We start from the raw sequence: 19,607 nt of genomic DNA, 5'->3' as shown, positions 1-19,607 counted from the left end.
CTAGATATCAGCCATTGAAACCAGTTTCTCATTTACCAAATAAAAGAAAAGTGGTTCTTTCTAAATTATCATTATTAAAGTGCATTATCTTTAAGCTTTCTGTTTACAGCATTTTTATTTATAGAGGATAGTTGTAGTCAATATCCAGTGGAAAAGTTTCAGTGAAAGCCAGATGCATTCACACTACACACGTAATTAGTTTATGAATTATTTATTAAAACAGGAGTTATCACACTATAACTATGAAACTAATAAAAGCATAAAGTCTTCCAAATTTTAAAATAATTCATTGTATGATATCTACTCATGGCATGCACTTATAAAATAATTTAAATATTCTAGTTTAAAGATTATTTTTCCCAATATTATAAGTAGCCAATTTAATCAATTTTCTTAAAATCCCATAATATATTTCTTAATTTAGTTAATCAATAGTTACCTTAATTTTGACTTGAATAAGAGGAACTTTTTTTTGTTAAAATATTTAGAGCTCTTTACAAAACACTAAATAGTAGCATGCACAAATGGAGCTTCAGAAACAAATTCAGTTTCAGAAAATAAATAACTTCTCATTTTTCTTCCGCATTCCCATAACAGCAGATAAAAATAAATTTCATTGTGCTAAGAAAAAAAACCAAGTCTGTTTTCTGTTTACCAGGTGATTTCAGGTTGTTAAAAATAAAATAGGGATAGATTTATAAACACAGTTTTAATATTAAAATAATAAAATATAAGAATAATTAGATAAAATTGTAACATTAATGGGAATATTATTTTACCATATTTCAGATGTCAAATATTCATCAGTTTCAAGATAACTTAGAAGACTTTAAATACCTTACTAACTACTCAATGCAAACAAATGACAATCTAAGAATCAAGTCTTGATACTGTGACTTTAGCCCTTCTAACTGATCATATATACTTAATTCTAGCAGTCCCCTACCAAAAGTAGTGTCTCTTTTTCCACTTGCTTAAATTGTTACAAATTTCATTCTGAAATGACTTTGGAAAATGCTAGTGACTTTCCAAAAGATGTCTTTGAAATCTTTCTTCACATATTTACCATTTTACAGAGGTTTAGATGTGGTATCATTTATACCATAAGAAGGCCCCAATTCACCAAAATATTTTGTATTTTTGGACAGTAAACTTCATAAGCATATAAAAATCACATAAAAATATAATCAATTCTTTCAGCAGAATGAGTTTCTCTTAAGTCAATTAACCTAGTCAATGGAATAAGCCTTATGTATGATGATTAATTTTATGTTTCAACTTGGCTAAGTTACAGTGTCCATTTGTTTGGGCAGGCAGACACTGGCCTGATTATTACTGTGAAGGCATTTTGTTGATGGACTTCCTCTATAGTCAGTTGAGCACATCTTCTACTGATTGCATCTACATTCACCAAAGAGCTTGCCCTCAGCAGTGAGGGGAGTCTCCTCATCCAATGAGATTGAGATTTTAAAGCCAGAATCATGAATTCAGAAGTTAGAAAGAAGAATTTCTATTGTACTTAATCCAATCAGCTTCTGCTGGGGAATTCAACTTCACTTACATTGTAGCTTTCAGTTTGTAGCTCACCCTGTGGATTTCAGTCCTCCTGATCCCGATGGTTGTATGAACCACTTCCTACAATAAATATGACCCTGGGGAATCCTGATGAATATACTCTTCCTCATTTTGTTTTGTTTTGTTTTGTTTTCTTTCTTTGTGTTTTTTTGTTTGTTTGTTTTCCAAATGCCAATATATGTGTGATGGTCAGAAGTTATCTGGAATAATGATTTTATCTATTTCATAGAGCTTTTTGCATAATTAAATAAGATAATTCATGTATACAAAGCCATCAGTGAATGTTAGCTGTACTATTAATAATAAGTATTTGTTAACAGGGAGATCCAGAGATCTAAATACCCAATGTCCAACACACATATCAAGAATATAAAGCATTTTCAGAGAAGAACTCTTTTCTTTTTCGTATTTATCACAGAGGAAATTAAAAGCTTCAGTGACATTTAACATTGGATAGCTGTCAATGCAATCTAGTTTTAGTACTGCTCCAAAAAAAAAAAAAAAAAAAAAAGATTCCTTCCACAGGAAAGCATTTATAAATCTTATTTAGTTCAGTTTCCTTTGATTTATTTTAGTTTGTGTAATAAAAGAGTATAGATTTCCAGTAATGACATCCATTCTCTTTTCTAAAATACTCATATTACATACCTGGGCACACGTCAACACACGTTCACTTTTCCACAGCTGTCTTGGGTGTTGTTTTTGTAGAAATTTCAGCTGTCAAGAAAAATTGAAGAATTTTGTTTTCCAGCTCTGTAGAGATACCCATTAACTTGTAGAGTGCTAAAGGTGAGACAGATATGTCCTGCCCATAGTGATGCCAAAGTTCCCTCTTTCCTTATCAATGGAAATAAATTTTATGTGGTGGAAAATAAAAAATCCATATGCTCAACATTAATTTAAACTGCTTTAAACTCTTTGATGCCCCCCTCATTAATTAATGAATTAAATAAAATTTTTTTGAGACGCGTTAATTTTACATTTGTAGCAGTCAGGATTGTACTCTCCCTCTCTTTCTCTCTTCACATTCCTTGCAGCCCTCTGAGATTTCTCTTGTGGTATTATTCCTAACCTACTCAATTCTAAATCTTCTTGTCATAACTTTTCCCTAGTTAGCTTTATTCAATTTACTATCACACTTCTATTGAAATTTAACTCATTTTTTAAAACTCTATTCTTTTTTTCTTCAACCCATCTTATAAAATCTGAAAGCCCTATTTTTCTTTATGACATGATTTATTATTATATCTTCATATCATGGGTTCCTAATACTTAGTAAGACCATTACTCATACTTCCCCTAGTTTCTATTCTCTTTCTAAATTTTTTTAGCATTTTTATATAACTCTTATATATGCTCATTTACACTTTTTTTTTTTTAATTTTTGAGAATACAAATTGTTGTAATGTTTTTAACTGGTTTGTACTATAACTATGCATTCACAGGTAAAATTATTTAATAAGCAGGGAGTTCTTAGAATCAGGGAAAATGCAAGCTGGAAAAAATCTCTGGTAAATCCACTTTTATGGGATTAAAATCAATTAGGGCCTAACTGAAAATTAATGATTTTGGAAAATTTGTTTGAGACTAGAGAGAGAATGCCTATTAAGTTAGAGAGAAATTTGAGGACATTTTGTATCAAACGCAATGAATGAAGAAAATAGAACTGGAAGTCAAAATATTCCCCTTACTTGATTAAATTTTTTAATTTCTATCTGCCTCAGTTTCATGATTTGAAAATTGTTATTTCTAAGATATTTTCTAGCTATAAATTCCTATTTATATGGAATTAGACTTACCTAACCTCATATATTCAACATCCTGAAACTTGTTTTTCTAAATGTAATTAGAGTATGGTATGTGAGATTTAAATTATTTATCTGAAACACTGAAGAATTCTATTTTCTTATATATTTATTCATCAGGAATCACCACTAGGTCACTGTACACATATATTGAAAAATAATTTCAATAAATTCTCAACCAAAAATAACCAAAATTAAATAATGCCTTGTTTTATTATACAGGAATTTAAGGGGTCTAAAAAAAGAGTTTCCATAGCCACAATCAACATATGACATATTGAAGCAGATTTTAATGTTTTCTTGAAAATAAACATTTTAGACTTTTATAATATGTGTATTGTTTATTAATTTGCTTTCATTTTCAAGTATAATGGAACTAAGCTCTTCAGTGACAAAATTTTAGATGCAGAGAATTTGAGAAAAATATTGTGAAAATTCATAAATGAATATAATAGGCAATATTTCATTTCCAAATTGTACATGATAAAAAGGGATTCTAGAAAGATATTTTAGCTTCTACAGAAGACAATATTTGGGGAAATTTGGGAGTCAGAAAAAACAGGCAAATAAAAAGATAGGTGTTCTGGTTTGTAAAGCTACCATTATGCAAAATACCAGAAATGGATTGGCTTTTATGAAAGAGATCTATTAGGCTACAATTTACAGTTCTAAGGCCATTAAAGTGTCTAAACTAAGGCATCAAGAAGCGGATACCTTCACTCAAGAAAGGCCAGTAGCATCCAGAACAACTCTGTCAGCTGGGAAGGCATGTGGCTGGTGTCTGCTGTTCCTTTGCTCCTGGGTTCTGGTTCAAAATGGCCTTCTCAAAATGTCTCTGGGCTTCTTTTTCTCTTAGCTTCTCTCTCTCAGCCTCTGTGCATCCTTGGTTTTTCTGCCAGGGTATTTCTCCATAAGCATCTGTGCTCCTCTCTTAGCTTCTCCAGGACAAACTCTAGGCTTTATCTCTTAGCTTAGCATCTCCAAACATCCTTCTTTCTGCATCTCCCAGTGTCTCCAAGTTTCTGGGTCTATGTTGGCTCTTAGCTTTTCCTGGGGGCAAACTCTGTATTACATAACTTAGCTTCTCTCCAAAATGTCTACCTCAGCTTCTCTGAGATCCTTCTCTCCATGAGCTTTCTTAAAGGACTCCAATGATCTAATTAAGACCCACCCTAAATGGTTGGGGTCACATCTCCATGGAAATATTCAATCAAAAGGTCTCACCCACAGTGGAGTGGGTCACATCCCCATGGAAACAACCTAAACAAAAGGTCCCACCCACAATAAGCCCACATCCCCAAGACTGGATTAAAAGAACACTGCTTTCCTGGGGTACATTACAGTTTCAAACTGGCACAATAGTGTAACAAGTATTATTTGATTACATTAGATCACAGGCTTCATAATATATTTAAACAAACCATTATCTAAAACTAATAATTTTGAATAAGCTGAAATATCAATGGTAAGGTTATCAAGTGATTGAAAATAAAAAATAAAACCCACACCATTCTTTTTTCCCTTATTTTGATTTTTTGGGGAGGATAAAGCTTGGGAGGGCAGGTACATAAATGTTTTGAATTTTAAATCACCTAATTAAACAAGCAAAGGAAAAGCTTATAAAATGTCAATGTTTGACAACAATAAATCCATATTAACTTTAATTCAATGTTAATAGTTTAGCATCAACAGAATGCACTAAGTTTATCAAGTACTTCATTTAAATGGTGACTAGCAGCATAATGTTGATAATATTGAAAAAGAGAAAAAAGTAGTGACTGAAACTAAAATAACTAAATTGACTTTCTGTGCTTTTCCCTTCAGCATGATTTATTAATTTGTGTACTCATACATTTTCTACATTTTTGGTAAAGTATTACTAATGACATTGTAATAGGTTGAGTTGTGGCCCCTTAAAAAATATGTCCATCCAGAACCTGTGAAGGTGTCGTTTTTTGGATAAGAGTCTTTGCAGATATAATTATGTTGAGTATCTCAAGATGAGATCATCCTGGATTATCCAAGTGGCTCTAAATCCAGTGCAAAGTGTTCTTATTAGAGAGGAGAAGAAGAAGGCATATGGAGGAAAAGGAAATGTGAAAATGTAAGCAGAGATTGTAGTGATGCATCTACAACCAACGGTTGCTGGCCATCACCAGAAGCTAGGACAGAAGCATAACACTAGCCTCCTCAGAGATTCCAGAAGGACAAAATTCTGCAAACAACATGAATTTGGACTTCTGGCCTCCAGAGCTATAAAATAATAAATTATGGTATTTTAAACAACATGGTTTGTAGCAGTTTGTTGTGGCAACCCAAGGAAATTAATACAGATCCTTTGTCAATCAAAATGTTGTGATAAACAGCTATACCCATTGGTATTAGTCAACTGTCAAGGTATCAAACAGCATTTCAAAATGTAGTCGCATACCTACCTGACCTTAAAATTGATTGATTCACTTACATCTGGCTTACAATTCTTATTTCCTTTAAATAAAAAGCATTCAAAGATAAAAGGTTTAACTGCCACGACTTGACATCTAAATAAACTGTAAGTATAATTAAAGAAATAACGTATATTATATTTCTTATAATTGCAAGGAGAAATTTATAATGCTGTTGATTGAACTACTTTACACACCTTTACTACTTTCTATACTTATTTCTAATATAAACAAACATGATTGCTATTTAAAGTATAAAACATAAAAAGAACTATAAAATTAAAACATAATTTAATGTTTTTTTGGAATTTTAACTTTTCTTTATACATACATAATTAGAATGAGCATAAAAACAAAATTATCAGGATAAAGTGTTACTGTCATTTTGTTTGCAGGGAAGAGTCAGGAAATAAAACACGCTTCTATGATCAGGATCTAGGCATTCCCACTACTCCCAAGATAAGTCAACAAACACCTCTCCAAATCTCACTGAACCCTGGGAATTACCTGGGAGATGATTTTTTAAAATGAAAGAGGAATTTTCTCTTCTTAGATATTACCTTTATTCCAAAACTGAGAATGTGATTAAACAAGAAGAAGGGGTAGCAACAGAAAGGTAGGATTTAACAAAGGATTAGGACTACTGAATCTTTACCTAATCTTTTTTAGATGTTAGGGTATTAGAGTAGGTAGAAGGAGATAACTGAAATGATGGAACTGTAAACCATAAGATTCTTTGAAATTTGCTCTATAGCTACTTGTTAAATTTCACTTTGAAAGCTATCACTCTTATGTACACATGTTAAATTTCACAATAAAAATGCATTTAAAAAAAAGTAAACGCCCATTGCTCACCAGGCCACTCATCTGTTTCCTAAATGCATGACAAGCACCAAGGCCAGGCTCTGAATGACCAGAGATGATTGACCCCTGTGCCAGTTTGAAAATACTATGTCCCCCAAACACCATTATCTTTGATGTAGTCTTGTGGGGCAGACATTTTGGTGCTGATTAGATTTGCTTGGAATGTTCCCCACCCAGCTGTGGGTGATGACTCTGATGAGATATTCCCATGGAGGCATGGCCCCACCCATTCAGGGTGGGCCTTGATTGGTGGAGCCATATAAATGAGCTGACTCAAAGAGAAGGAACTCAGTGCAGCTGTGAGTGACGTTTTGAAGAGGAGCAAGCTTGCTAGAGAGGAACGTCCTGGAAGAAAGCCATTTTGAAGCCAGAACTTTGGAGCAGATGCCAGCCACGTGCCTTCCCAGCTAACAGAGGTTTTCCGGATGCCATTGGCCATCCTCCAGTGAAGGTACCTGATTACTGATGTGTTACCTTGGACACTTTATGGCCTTAAGACTGTAACTGTGTAGCCAAATAAACCCCCTTTTTATAAAAGCCAATCCATTTCTGGTATGTTGCATTCTGCAGCATTAGCAAACTAGAACAACCCCCAACTCTCAGAGAAGCCCAGGGGATAGAAGGGAGAGGATGACCTGTCAGAAGTAGGACTATGCAAGTGGGATGTTCTTTGGAAATGAGTGGATGAGACGGCTTTCCGAGGAGAGGGAACAACATGTGCAAAGGCCCAGTGGTGCGACATTCTCTGTGTGTCCAGGCTCATTGTGGCTTGTGGCAGAAGATGAGACAATGCAAACTGAGGGAGGCTAAACATCCATAACCAGAGGGCACGAACATGCCTGAGGTCTCTCAGGGTCTGGAAAAGGTTCATCCAACCATCCCTTCCAAGAAAGAAAGAAGGGACTGAAAGGAGTCACCCCCAGTCAGTCAGTGGGACCTCTGGCATCTTCTTAGCTAGGGGACTGGGCCATGCCATAAAGGCAGGTGTCTCCCTCTCAATCTAGCCCTGAGCCAGTCACCCCCAAGTTAGTGCCTACTTTCCTATGTGGTTGTGAGGATTACACAAACTTGTAAAGTACTTAGAACAAGGCTTCACATCTAGTAAATTCTCAGTTAGTGTTGGCTGTTATTATTCCAAGGACAGCCCTCTCTACTCTCCTCCTTCCTGTGCTAAGCCTGAGCACCCTCTTTGCCCATTCCTGAACCCCAAAATCCATCTCCATGCCACCCCTAGCTCCATTATGCTGCAGCCTTCATCTTGGTTTCTCAGGGAAGGCAGAAGGGGAGGATTCTTCTCAGCATGTCAGCATGAGAGCTGGGGTGTTTGAAGTGAATAAAAAGAATTGTGCTCCAGGCCCCTCAACTCTCCCTCTTCTCATCCACCCCTCTTTGAGAAACACCCCCACTCATTACAGAGCCCCAGCTGCCAGGCTCCACCTAAAGGCAGTGACTAGATCTTAAACTCCAGACCCAACCCACCTGCTCAGAATCCCTGAAACACATGTTAATTATAATCACTTAATCACCTTCAGATGGCAGGGGCTGGCTCTAGGGATCTTGTCCTGCATGGCCTCTTCCCCCCTCCATTCTTCCAATTAAGGGGTCCTCTCAGCAAAGAGCCCCTTTCCCAGTGAAAGGGGAAGAGGCTGGGAGGAGAAAGGTAAAAACAAACAAACAAAAAACATAAACAACACTAGACCAACATCCTTCATATCAGCATCTTTTATATTTTAATGTTGAGGTGGAATTTATTTTCCACAAGTGGCCACAGCAATAAAAATATAACAGCCTCTCTCTTTATGTGTGTGTGTGTGTGTATGCATGTGTGTCTCTCTCTCTGTCTCTCCCCCATCTCTCATGAGGTTCCACCAGGAAATCAAGCCACCATGTAGTGAAGAAGCTCTAGTCACATGGAGAGGTCACATGTAGTTTTTCCAGTGACAGACCCAACTGAGGTCTCAGCATCAAGTGCCAGCCAAGTATGTGAATGAGCCTTCAAATGGTTCCATTCCCCAGACTTCAAGTTCTACAGCAAAAACCCTAGCCACTGGGAAGCTAAAACAAGCTGAGCCTGCTAGCCTTGTCAAAATTCCTAGCCCACAGAATCCATGGGCATAATACATGGTTGTTTTATGACACTAAGTTTGGGATATTAGTCCAGCCATAGCAAACAGAACAAACATATTCTCTATATAATCGTCAGTGAGTATCATTAAATAGGATGACTCATATTCAGTATAATAAACCAAAGCTCCATGGTCATCATGTTAACCAAATCCTTTGATGAGATGAACCACAAGGAAGCACAGTCGTCAGAGAATTGAGAACAAGGCTTCACATGGAAGAGAAGATCACAAATACTTGTTTATCAAACCAGGAAGTTAAAGCATACTTTTAAACATATATTAATTCAGCTAAATGAGTATCTTTGAAGATTTGGATGAGAAAATGTTTTCATTAATATCTTTAGCACAAGTGCATATACTGAGTCATAATTTGTAGTGAGAAAAAATGTAGGCATTTATTTGCATTATATCATAGTTTTAAAGCATTTACTTGTATGGATTATGCTCCCCTACAGACAATAGGGGGAAAACACTCACAGCTGTAATGATACCTTTGGGATTCTATTTGAAGATTGAAATTAATTGTTCCCCCTAAATATTCAGAGATATACAATATATACGGTAGTTTCTCACACTGCAACTTCTTTCTTTCAACCATTTATGCACATCTTCTAAATCACATTCAATAGTTTTCTATTAAATATAATTGTTTCAAAATTGCTAATGGGAAATTATCCTTATTTTCCTTGATTTTGATTAAAGCTGATATAATTATAAGAAGTTGTTGGAGATTGTATGTATATATGCAAAACTGTATACATGTTGGAAGGAAAAAGTGAAGGATTTAAAAATCATATATAGCACACTGTATACCAGATCCTTGTAAATAAACTATATCCTTAAAAAAATGTAACCCTGGAGACAAAAAACATGAGAATAAGTAAACTAAAGACTCAACTCTGAAAGAATATTATAGGTTTTATATACAAGTGATTATATTTTAAATAAACCTAAGCAAAGACGAAAACAAGAACACACCATTTATAGATTATTCTTATGTATCGTATGTTTTCAACCCTGTCAGATGTCTCTAAAGTTATCAAAGGCAACAATATAAAAGCATTGTCTGAAAAACAATTATATTTGGAGTGAAGTATAGGAAGTTTTACATTAAAAATGTGTTGCTTAGGTTTATTTTTATCTGTAGGAATGTGAAGGCAATGATTATAATCAGCACTTACAGTATTGCTTTATGGAGTTTGCACTATGCATTTTACAAAAACTATTGGTCTCCGTTTCAATCAAAAAATAAAAATTATTACTGTTACTGTCTGTCATAAGTGAAGGGTTGAATTATGTTTTCAAATGCACTGCAATCATTCTAGGCTAAGAAAATTAATTTGTGTAATCAATTTTTAATTTTCTTGGTTTGGCAAAACATCCTGAATTTTATTATTTATTCAAAATCATAAACTGCCAACAACAAATAATTCTTATGAACTCCATTGCTGAGGCCATTATTGAACTCTTAATTGTCTCACTAACAGATGTTTGCCAGTCTTTATCTTATTCTTATTCTCATTTTCATTGACACTTTATCACTCTCTTTCTGAGCTCTCTCTTCTCTTCCACTGTTTTCTGAAACTCCTTCTGACTTTCTGGCCTTTCTGTTACAGTCTTTCTTATGAGTGACTCTATTTCCAAATACCTCATGAATGATGGAGCTCCTGGAATGCCTCTTTTCAGTGCATAAAATCTTTCAGGAAATGCCATCAGTTCTTTTGGGTTTAATTTGCACTTTGTTCCAGATAGCTCATGAGTAAGCCAGCAGAATTAATGTTGGAAACAAACTAAATACTAATACACACTGATCTTCTAAAATAGAGTTTTCAGACTTAGTTCACCAATTCTTTAATAGTGAACATTTATGTGTACAGTGAAGCTATAAGAATGATACCAACTCCTCATTCATGTAAACCTTCCTCCTTTGGTCCCAAGGAAAGATAAATAATCATAAATAAATTCACCATATCCTCCTTAGGATCATGATATTTAGAGGAGGATGCAATATTCATAGGACTTTTTGAAAGAAACCTGAATTCCTATGTACTTGCTTGTTCAAAAAATAATCTAGAGATGGAAGAAGATGGTGGTATAGAGAGGAGTGTAAGTTAGTTAGTCCCTCCAGAGCAACCAATAAATAACCAGGAACAACTAGCAAATAATCTGGAATAACTGCTGGGGGACAACCATGACTGTCCACACATCATGCACCAACCTGGACTGGGAGGAATGCCTGAGATCATAGTGTGGAATATGTGAGTAGAAACTGTGGACCCAAGCTGGGATCCCCCACCCCCATGGCAGCCTGAATTGCAAAGCCTTGCTGTGAGAGAAAGAGAGAGTAGCACTCTTTGAACAAGCAAATATAACTGAGTACAGCTCCAACTGAGATTTTAATTAACAAATGTGGACTGCTCAATGCAAGCTGCAAATCCCCAAAAAGCAGACAGAGGCTTTAAGTGATTACTGACCTTCAAGAGCCAGGAGAATTCTCTTTCCCAGGAGTGGGAGCCCAGAGGACCAGGTGCTATCTCTAGCTGATGGGTGAAACTGGGAGCCATGGACTGACCCTGAAAGGGGGATTTCTGTCCCTTCTTCTTTCTCTCAACCTGAACAGCTCAGTGGAGAAAGCCTCAGACATTTTCAGTTTACAGTGCTCAGATCCAGACAAACGTGGAGATAGCAGAGTCAGGAAGACAAAGAACTTATTTAAATACAAATGAAAACTCCCTGGTGGGGGGGTTATCTTCCCTAAAAGGAAAGAAGTGCTGTCAACCTCTATTACCAGTCTTCCATTCAGAACCAAACCCCAGGGCCTGGGGGAAATCAAACCAGAAGCAACCAAAGCTGAGAATTAAAGGGGCCACACCTCCTTACACCAGTTGGGAGTGACAGGCCAACAGGCACCACATTCTGGGCAGGTTAGGAAAAGCACAGCAAATTGAGGCATCAGAGTGTATGTGAATCTTCTAAGACACACCCTCAGGGAAACCTGGTGCTGAATATTTCCTCCTTCTGGAACCTGAGCTTGTTCTGGTCTGGGAAAACCTGATTAGGGTAACAAATGAAACCAGACACCTAGACAACAGAAAACTACAAACTACACTATGGAAAATGAAGGTATGACCCAGTCAAAGGAACAAACTTACACTTCAACTAAGATACAAGAATTGAAAAAACTAAAGCTAGAACAATTTAAAAAGTTTAGGGAAGATATGGCAAAAGATATGAAAAATATAATGAAAACACTGGGTAGATATTGAAAGTTTGATAAAACAACTGGCAGAATCTAAGGAAATGAAAGGTACAACATAAGAGATGAAAAACACAGTGAAGACATACATTATCAGATCTCAAGGGGCAGAAGGAAATACACAGGAACTGGAGAACAAGACACCTGAAATCCTACACACAATAGAACAGATAGGGAAAAGAATGGAAAAATATAAGCAACATCTCAGAGAATTGAATGACAACATGAAATACTTGAATGTATGTGTCATGGGTGTCTCAGAAGGAGGAGAGAAGGGAAAATGGGCAGAAGCAATAATAAAGGAAATAATCATTGAAAATTTCCCATCTCTTATGAAAGATATAAAATTACGGATCCAACAAGAGCAGGATACCACAAACAGAATAGATCTGAATAGGCATATGCCAAGACACTTAATAATCAGATTATCAAATGTCAAAGACACAGAGAGAATCCTGAAAGCAGCAAGAGAAAAGCAATCTATCACATACAAAGGAAGCTTGATAAGACTATGTATGGATTTCTCAGCAGAAACCATGAAGGCAAGAAGGAAGGGGTGTGATATATTTAAGATACTGAAAGAGAAAAGCCACCAACCAAGAATCCTATATCCAGCAAAACTGTCCTTCAAATATGATGGAGATTTTAAAATATTCTCTGACAAACAGACAATGACAGATACTGTGAACAAGACACCTGCTCTACAGGAATTACTAAAGGAGCACTGCAGACAGATGAGAAAAGACAGATGTGAGAGGTTTGGAATACAATTTTGGGTGATGGGAGCACAGCAATATAAGTACACTGAACAAAGATGACTGTGAGTATGGTTGAAAGAGGAAGGTTAGGAGCATATAGGATACCAGAAGGAAAAAGAGATGATAGAGACTGGTACTGTAGAACTCAATGAATCCTAGAGTGCTCAAAAATTGTGATGAAATGTACAAGTGGTTTTTTTTTGTTTTTTTTGTTTGTTTGTTTGTTTTTGATTGTTTTCATGAGGGAGAACAAATGAATGTCAATCTTGCAAGGTGTTAAAAATAGGGTAGTGTATTAGTTAGGGTTCTCTAGGGAAACAGAATCAATGAGAGCTGTCTATGACTATAAAATTTATAAAAGTGACTCATGCAACTGTGGGTATGCAAGAGTCCAAATTCTTTAGAGCAGTCAGCAAACTGTCAACTCCAAGGAATATGTCCAATGAACTCCTCAGAAAATGAACCATCAACTTTGATGAACTCCTCAGGAAATGAACTGGGATCTTTGATGAATGTGTTCGATGAACTCCTTAGGAAACGAACCAACAACTTTGATGAACTCCTCAAGAAATGCCTCGCTGGGCAGCCAAAGAAGAAGTGAAGGTCCTCTATCTGTCTCACTTATAAGTCTTCAACTGATTAATTGGATTAAATGCAGCCAATTGCATTCTCTCATTGTGGAAGACATGCACTTTGGTGAGTCATCAGTCACAGCTGCAGTCAATTGACTGATGATTTAATAAACCAGACTGTTGGTTTATTAACCAGCCACAAATGTCCTCACAGCAATTTTTAGGCCAGTGTTTGCTTGACCAGACAGCTGGGTACTATCACATGGCCAAGTTGACACATGGACCTAACCATCACAGGTAGCATTGGGGGAAAAACACAGTCAATGAAAACCAGAGACTATAATTAACAGAAACATTATATTATGCTTCCTTTAATGTAGCAAAGGCAATATACCAAAGCTAAATGCATATAAGAGGGGAACATAAGGGAGTGGTGTGGAACTCTTGGCATTGGTAATGTTGTCTGACTATTCTACTTTATTTTAATGCTATCTTTCCTTTTCTTGCTTCCCAGTTGTCATGCTTTTTCTCTTTGTTTTGTTGTGTTTGTTTTTTTTTCCTTTTTCTTTTGTCTCTCTACCTTCTTTGACTCTTCCTACTGCTTTTTGGAAGAAAGAAGATGTCCTTATAAAGATAGTGGTGATGGAAGTGAATACATATATATGTGACTATACAGGGAACCATCAATTATTTACTTAGGAAAGAATGTAAGGTTAGTGAACAAAAATGTCTTAAAAATGGGTTGATGAAGAAACCTTGAGGGCACTATACTGAGTGAAATAAGTCAGGCACATAAGGACTGTGCCGGTTTGAGTGTATTGTGTCCCCCAAATGCCATTAGCTTTGTGGTCTTGTGTGGGGCAGGCGTTTTGGTGATGGTTGGATTTGCTTGGAATGTGCCCCACAGCAATGATTCTGATGAGATGTTCTCATGGAGGCATGGCCCCGCCCATTCAGGGTGGGCCTTTATCGGTGGAGCTATATAAATGAGCTGACTCAGGGAGGGGGGGGGGAATCGGAGTGCAGCTATGAGTGACGTTTTTAAGAGGAGCAAGCTTGCTAGAGAGGAACATCCCGGGAGAAAGTCATTTTGAAACCAGAACTTTGGAGCAGACGCCAGCCATGTGCCTTCCCAGCTAAGAGAGGTTTTCCGGACGCCATTGGCCATCTCCAGCGAAGGTACCCGATTACTGATGTGTTACCTTGGACGTTTTGTGGCCTTAAGACTGTAACTGTGTAGTGAAATAAACCCCCATTTTATAAAAGCCTATCCATCTCTGGTGTTTTGCATTCTGCAGCATTAGCAAACTAGAACAAGGACAAATATTGTATGGTCTCACTGATATGAACTAATTATAATATGTAGAATCATAGACATGAAACCTAAGTTACCAGGATATAGAATGAGGCTAAAGAATGGGGATGGTTGCTTATTATGAGCAGCATATTCAACTAGGGTGAACTTAAATGTTTTGAAATCGACAGAGGTGATGGAAGCATGTTATTGTGCAAATAACTAAGTGCTGAATGGTGTGTGAATGTGGTGGAAAGGGGAAGCTTAGAATCATGTATGTCACAAGAAGGAAAGTTGGGAATGTATAAAACAGTGAACCTTGTGGTGGGCAATGTCCATGATTAACTGTACAAATATTAGAAATCTCTTTCATGAACAAGAACAAATATATGACATTAAAACTAGAAGTTCATTATAAAGGGACATATAAAGAAAATATACCTATTGCAAACTATATACTAAAGTTAGTAGTATTTTAATGTTCTTTAATCAGCAGTAACAAATATACTATACCAATACTCTGAGTCAACAATGGAGGGGGGATGGTTAGGTGTATGTGAGGATTTGAGTTTCCTTTTTTTGTCTTTATTTCTTTTCTAGAGTAATTAAAATCTTCTAAAAATTGAAAAAAAATTGTGGTGATGGATTCACAGCTGTATAATGGTACTGGGGGCAATTGATTTTACACTGTGGATCTTTGGATAATTGTATGGTACGTGAACAATCTCAATAAAAAAATCTAATCTAAGGGTAAATATGCTAGATTTTATCATGCCAGTTTTTCATTTCATTTCTTTTCTGTAATGAAATTATACCTCCACACTCTCCCATGTGACTATTCAAAGCCTCCCACCAGAGAGAATACATTAGAGTGTATTTCCCTACCACCTTGATATTTGGCTTAGCTTGGTTAAATATATATGATGAGAGCAGAGATTGTAAATGTTCTTGTAAGTCTGGTTTATCATCCTATTCTTTTTTAATGACCATAAGAAGAATGTAGCCACTGATCTCAAAATGAGAATCCAAGTTTCAAACTAGAGGCAATCCTAGGCAAACAAAAGCCATAGCTGACACATAGGTATGTACAAGAAATAAATTAAATTACTTTAAAATTTTAAAATTTGAGGATTGTTTCTATTCATTATTATTGCAATAAAAACTAATGCAGTAACAATTGATCCTAATTCTAATATCTTAATATATTATCTGCATAAGCAAATCAAATACCATAATAGTCCTACCCCAGGACCCACATTCCTTTCCCTGACAGTATTACCCTCTTCCCCACACTATTACCTCCAGGGTTGTTTAAACAAAGGCAGTGTATTATATTTTATTAAGTAAGTCAACCACAAAGTATTCTTTTTTTTTTTATTTACTTAGAGGAGCAAATTTTAGTAATACATTAACAAAAATGTACATTCATTGAGCCCTTATCAGCAGCATAGTCAAAAATTGAAATGACTACAACTGAACTTTAAGAAAACACTATTATCAATTATTGGGGAATCTTTTACATTTTTATCATAATTCCAATTGTTGGCTGAGAATTGCTATCTGCCAATCCCATAGTCTCTCAAAACCCAAAGGTTTCCGAAAAGATAATTCATTTAATCTCCTTTCTACAAACCTATCTATCTTATATTCACTGTGTAAGATGGTCCCATCATCCAATCACCCAAACTAGATATCTGAAATTAATTTTGACTTTTTACAATAACTGTCTCATACTAATTCAACATCTTTATTAATTTTAAAATCCATTTCTTTCTCTCTACTAGAAAGGCTATTATCAGAGACCCAGATCTCTTCTAAATATTCTAAATGTTCTTCCAACATGGTCATTCGGCAGGCAGTATTGTTACACCCTCTAACAACATCAACAACAACAACAAAAAAACACATGCCACATTAATAATCGTAATAACTCTTGTTATTGAAATAGCTAATACGCTATAGGAATTATATTTCAAACATTGTTCTAAACATGCTATCTCCATAAACTTAATTCACATAAGAAGACTATGAGATAAATTCTGCTACTAGTCTGATATTAGAATTTATGAACTTCAGGCATAGAGAGGTTAACTTAGTTACCCAAGTATAAGTAGCTAGCATGTGGCAGAGCTTGGGTATGAAGATAAACAACCTGTTTCCAGAATCCAGGCATCAATTGCAACACATTAACAAAAAACATCCCTCCATACATCCCTTTTCTCCAGGACAATTACAGAGTGAAATAATTACAATAGAAATTTTAAAAAGCACTATTCACACTCCGTTCAATTATTCTCCATCCTATATTGATTCTCTGTATCTGTGGAATAGAAATTGTAAATAGATTATATCATGCTTTACTTAAAAAACTTCCCAGAAACTATACATCACCTTTGAACCAATATAATGCAGGCTTCATAATGTAACATAGAATTCCCCCATGATTTTTCCATTGCTCTGTCTACAGTCTCATTTCACCTCCCTCCTAAAATTGTACTTAGAAGACCAGCAAGAACAAACTCCTTACACTGTGTCATTTCTGACCTTCCATGTAATCTCCTTTTTGAGATGCGTCTTTGCCATACCTTTATACATGGAAAGGTCTCACTCTTCCCTTCTCTTTCTTTAGGATTTTGCCTTAATCAAAATAATGTCCTGCAAGATTCTGATTTAGAGAGTTCAACTGACATAGAAAACACTCTCTAACTCCAATAAGCCTTTGTGTTATGATAAAGCACCCATAACTATTGGTTCTCCCCCATGTCTGTTAATCATTAGCTTTTTTAATACACTTTTATTGAGATATATTCATGCACCATACAATCCATCCAAAGTACACAATCAAAGGCTCACATTATCAACATGTAATTGTGAATTCATCACTACAATTTTAGAACACTTTCATTACCCCACAATAAAAATAATTAAATAAATAAATAAAAATAAAAAAGAACAACCAAAAAATCTCATACCACTTATATGTTTTGTCTTTATTTTATTACTTATCTGCCCATACACTAGATAAATGGAGCATCAGTTACAAGGTTTTCACAATCACACACTCCCACAATAAAAGCTCTATAGTTATACAATCATCACCAAGAATGAATTCTATTAGATTACAATTCAACAGATTCAGGTATTACCTTCCAGGTATTCTAACATACCAGAAACTAAAGGAATATCTATATAATGCATAAGAATAATCTCCAGAAAGACCCCTTGACTTGTTTAAAATCTATTACTCACTGAAACTTTTTTGTTTCATTTATTTTCCCCCATTTGGTCAAGAAGGCATTCTCAATCCCATGATGCCAGGCAAGGATCATCCCTGGGAGTCATGTTTCACATTGCCAGGGAGACTTAGACCCCTAGGAGTCATGTCCCACATAGAAGGGAGGGCAGTGAGTTTATTTGCAGAGGTTGCTAAGAGAGAGAGGCCACATCTGAGCAACAAAAGATGTTTTCTGGGGATGACCTTTAGGCATAATTATAAGTAGGCTTAACTTCTCCTTTCCAGGAATATGTTTCATGAGGGCAAGCCCCAAGATCAATGGCTTGACTTACTAAATTGGGAGTGCCTAATGCTTGCAAGAATATCAGGAATCAGGGAAGTTTAACATTTCCACATTTTTCCCAGACCCTCAAGGGAACATTGCAAATATATACATTTTTTTTCTGCCCAGAATACTCTGGGATGTATTGCAGTATACAATAACTTGTAAAGAATAACAAGATGTAATTCCTTATTCTAGTTCCATGTAATTATGTGGTTTAAAGAAACTGATTTTACAGATTAGACCACATAGTGCACTACAGAGAATATAAATTTTGTACCAAATAAATGTCTCTTAAATAACATGCAAACTTGAGAATAGATGTGACTATTGTAAAAGCTTACAATTTACAAATCTTTACAATTATTCTCATTGAACACTGTACTTCTGCATCATCAATTATCCAATCTCTGGCCACATTCTATCCCCTTCTCACCTCAGCTCTCAAATTCAATTCTCAGTATTTGCTGATTATAGTTAGTTTGTATTAGTGAGTCTTTACAATATTTGTTCTTTTGTTTCTGGCTTATTTCACTCAACATAGTGTCCTCAAGGTTTATGCTACTATCTCATGCCTCAGAACTTCATTCTTTCTTGCAGCCACTCAATATTCAATTGTACATATACACCACAGTTCACCCTTCCATTCATGCATCAATGCACCCTCAGGCATCCTCCATCCATTGCAAATTGTGAATACCTCCACCATAAACACCAGTGTGCAAATGCCTATTCATGTCTCTGATTTCAGTTCTTCCAAGCATATACCAAATAATGGGGTTGCAGGATCATATGGAAACCCTATTATTAGTTTCCTGTGGAACCACCACACTATCCTCCAGAGGGGCTACACCATTCTACTTCCCTACCAACAGTGAATAAGTATATCTTTCTCTCCATATCTTCCACAGCACTTGTATCTTTCAGCTTATTTTTTAAACAGTTTTATTCACACACATAATACAATCCATCCTAAGTTAACAATCAATATAATATTGATTACATATAATCACAGAATTATGCATTTACCACTACAATATACAAAAGAACATTTCCATTTCTTCCACAAAGAAAGAAGAGGAAAAAATCAAAGAATAAAGCATTTTATAAAAGGAGAAACACCACCACCACCACCAAGAATCACATACCCCTCTCTTGTATCATCCTCTATTGACATTTATCTTTAGTACATTGCCTTTGTTACAATTTATAAAAGAATATTACAATATTCCTGTTAACTATAGGCTTTAGTTTGCAATGATTGTATTTTTCCCATTTATTATCCCATTTTCAACACCTTGTGATGTTGACATTCACTTGAACTCCCTCATGTAATAGATTTCTTATGTTTCTAAA

The sequence above is a fragment of the Choloepus didactylus genome, chromosome 11, assembly GCF_015220235.1.
Source record: "Choloepus didactylus isolate mChoDid1 chromosome 11, mChoDid1.pri, whole genome shotgun sequence".
Classification (NCBI taxonomy): Eukaryota; Metazoa; Chordata; class Mammalia; order Pilosa; family Megalonychidae; genus Choloepus; species Choloepus didactylus.
Note: the sequence above shows the minus strand (reverse complement) of the source record.